Source organism: Nomia melanderi, unplaced genomic scaffold (genome assembly GCF_051020985.1).
Source record: "Nomia melanderi isolate GNS246 unplaced genomic scaffold, iyNomMela1 scaffold0701, whole genome shotgun sequence".
NCBI lineage: Eukaryota > Metazoa > Arthropoda > Insecta > Hymenoptera > Halictidae > Nomia > Nomia melanderi.
The window spans coordinates 20,001-23,731 of record NW_027475815.1 but is presented as its reverse complement, the minus strand read 5'-3'; the positions used below and the strand labels follow the sequence as shown (position 1 = coordinate 23,731).

At 50.4% G+C, this 3,731-nt stretch overlaps 1 non-coding gene across 1 annotated transcript; it reads left to right on the top strand.

The window, feature by feature from the left end:
- The first annotated feature begins 2,886 nt into the window (after window positions 1-2,886).
- On the top strand, window positions 2,887-3,041 carry LOC143176654 (5.8S ribosomal RNA). The gene has a single exon (XR_013001176.1). It is a non-coding gene; the product is annotated as a 5.8S ribosomal RNA (ribosomal RNA).
- The last annotated feature ends 690 nt before the right edge of the window (window positions 3,042-3,731 follow it).

Sequence of the window (3,731 nt, the reverse complement as noted above, 5' to 3'; positions counted from 1 at the left end):
GTTACGTGCTCGCGCGAGGTGCGATAGCGTCGATTCGCTTTTCTGTACGGGGAGAAATAGAACGATGAGTTGACTTATCGGGTCTTCGTTGGAATTACCGTCGCTGGCATTGTAAACTCCAGATGACCTTGTGATTCCTTCGTCGGGCACTGGTAAAGGGTGGCGATGATTCGTTCTATAATAGAAATACCCGTCGTAGCGATTCGGCCGAGTCACCCGCCACGAAACTCTCTCTCGTCGTGGAATCCCCATGTCGGAGAGTAAAACGCGAAGGCTAACTATATAAGAAATATATAGTATTATTTATGCCTGTGGTTCTCCGTTTGCCCTACTCTCAGATACGCGACTCGGAGAGTTACGAATAATCGTGATGGACCACGATTTCTGTACGTCTTACATCTTTCGACGATGGGACGATCCACGCGAAGAGATCATTCCTGCTTGCGTGAGGTGCGATAGCGCCGATTCGCTTTTCTGTACGGGGAGAAATAGAACGATGAGTTGACTTATCGGGTCTTCGTTGGAATTACCGTCGCTGGCATTGTAAACTCCAGATGACCTTGTGATTCCTTCGTCGGGCACTGGTAAAGGGTGGCGATGATTCGTTCTATAATAGAAATACCCGTCGTAGCGATTCGGCCGTGTCACCCGCCACGAAAATCTCTCTCGTCGTGGAATCCCCGCGTCGTAGAGTAAACGCGAAGGCTTGCTATAGAAGACTATAGTTTATACGCCTGTGGTTCACCGGTTGCCTGCTCTCCGGGGTACGCGATCGCGCAGGAGTTACGGAAGAACTTGATGGGCCACGATCTCCAAGCGGCTATATCTTTCGACGATGGGACGATTCACGCGAAGAGAACGTTCGTGCATGCGTGAGGTGCGATAGCGTTGATTCGCTTGTCTGTACGGGGAGAAATAGAACGATGAGTTGACTTATCGGGTCTTCGTTGGAATTACCGTCGCTGGCATTGTAAACTCCAGATGACCTTGTGATTCCTTCGTCGGGCACTGGTAAAGGGTGGCGATGATTCGTTCTATAATAGAAATACCCGTCGTAGCGTTTCGACCGATGTCACCCGCCACGAAATTCTCTCTCGTCGTGGAATCCCCGCGTCGGAGAGTAACCGCCGAAGGCTTGCTATAGAAGACTATAGTTTATACGCCTGTGGTTCACCGGTTGCCGGCTCTCCGGGGCACGCGATCGCGCGAAGGTTACGGAGGGACGTGAAGCGCCCGAGCAATGAAACGTCCGCAGGAGGAAACGAGCAACCGCCGAACATTGTTTCGCGACGTTTCCATAATGTATTGTCGTTTCGCTCGCATCCCGCTTCTTTCCCCTAGTTTCCTCGACGCGTAGTTTCGCAGCCTTAGTGGACGAATCATTCTCGATTCGAGGAAAGATATGCAGTGGGGCGTGCAATGAGCCCGCCAGAGACCACGATCTCCAATGCGTCTTTACATCTTTGGACGATGGGACGATCCACGCGAAGAGAACGTTCGTGCTTGCGCGAGGTGCATTAGCGTCGATTCGCTTTTCTGTACGGGGAGAAATAGAACGATGAGTTGACTTATCGGGTCTTCGTTGGAATTACCGTCGCTGGCATTGTAAACTCCAGATGACCTTGTGATTCCTTCGTCGGGCACTGGTAAAGGGTGGCGATGATTCGTTCTATAATAGAAATACCCGTCGTAGCGATTCGGCCGAGTCACCCGCCACGAAACTGTCTCTCTTTCGTCGTGGAAACCCCGCGTCGGAGAGTAAAACGCGCGAAGGCTGTGACTGTAACATATATATATATATATACACAGTATACAATGCCTGTGGTTTTTGCGCGTGTCGGCTCTTCGGTATACGCGATCGGCCAGAGTTACGGAGGGACGGTGAAGCGCACGAGAAATTGAAACGGCCGCACGATTGGAACCGAGCAACCGTCGAACATTGTTTCGCGACGTTTCCATAATGCGTTTTCGTTTCGCTCGCATACCGCTTCTTTTCCCCTAGTCTCTGAGACGCGTTTTCGAGCCGTTCTTCTACTATCGATTCTCGTAGAGAGAAGGGACCGGGTAGTCTGGAAGTGGAACCCGCATCTTGCGTGTACCGTACACGGAATTGAGAGGACCGGCCGTGAAGCTCGTTTTAAAGCCGTGCGTCTGACACCCAACTCTTGCGCGCCAATTTCGCGGCAAGAGATAATATGGGACGAATGACCGGCAAAGAGCCAGCTGTGAAGTCTGTTTTTTTAATCGAATCCGTGGACGTGTGTATGCCGTAGCGTCGCTCGTCGTGTTCGTTCATGGTCGTTCCGAGAGAAAGAACGAAAGCGGTAACGAAGGGACCGGCCGTGAAGCTCGTTTTAAAGCCGCGCGTCTGACACCCAACTCTTGCGCGCCAATTTCGCGGCAAGAGATAACATGGGACGAATGACCGGCAAAGAGCCAGCTGTGAAGTCTTTTTTCATTATTTGCTTTCAATCGATCGATCGGTACGATTCGTGCAACGTTTCGCGCGATGCGACGCGAAAACATGCGCGCAACAATAGATGCGTCTGATCGGAAGAACGCGAGGGTCGACTGCACGCGATGGATTCAGTATCGGGTAGGATACAAAATATATCCCCGTCGTTTCCACGCGTGCGAGTCTTCTGCGTCTTTCGCGGGTTTTTGAATGCACTATACGCCCGGAACGTCGAGAAATATATACATATTACTTGAACGTTTTTCGTCTCGAAAGGCTTCGGTGTCGTCTCCAAGGCGACGCCTGAATCTCCTTCGCGCGCTGGTCGGAGATTCAGGTATCAACTTTTATCTTCTCTTTGAAAGAAGAGAGATATTAGGTCGAACAAGTGAGAATAAAATTATATATGTGAAATATAAAATTTATACGATTACCCTGAACGGTGGATCACTTGGCTCGTGGGTCGATGAAGAACGCAGCTAATTGCGCGTCAACGTGTGAACTGCAGGACACATGAACATCGACATTTCGAACGCACATTGCGGTCCACGGATACAATTCCTGGACCACGCCTGGCTGAGGGTCGTTTACGTACCATACACTGCTTGCGTAGCTCTGTCAAATCCCCGCCGTCGTTCACCTCTTCGGATCGAACGTTTTTTTACCGAAGGGCGCAAAGAACGTCTCTGAGTCGGGTTAAGAGAAGGATGCTACGTACGAGCGAACGATGGGTGTCTCGTCGGCGTTTGTCGCGGACACGCGAAAATTCTGTGAATTTCACGGACAGTGTACGTTCTAGTTGTTGCAAAACGATCGGAATCGTTTGTATGGACTCGCGTGAGTGTTCGCGGCGTCGTGCGTCGTTCAATTACGACCGCCCGCGGATACCGCTCCACTGCGATATGGATCTGAGCGACAACTTTTTCGGCTGTTCGTGAGATGAACGGTTTCGTGTGTTTAGAAAAATTTTTTTTCCCGCGCTCCCGACGTCACCTGAAATGATGCGTCAGAGGTGAAAGAAAATATTAAGAAGTCGAGAGAGAGAGACTACACACGTTTTATTCATATTTTGTATACCGTGCGTGAGACGGATGTGCACGACACGTCGTATGTCGGTATATTACCGACTGGCCCCAGGGAGATTGTTTTCTTCCTCTCTTACGAATGAGATGTACGTTTCGGAGGATCGTCGTTACCGAAACACACGGCAAAACGAGACTTCTCGCAGCAGAACCTTTATACACAATACACATCGACTCTTTTTACCCCGAGAGAG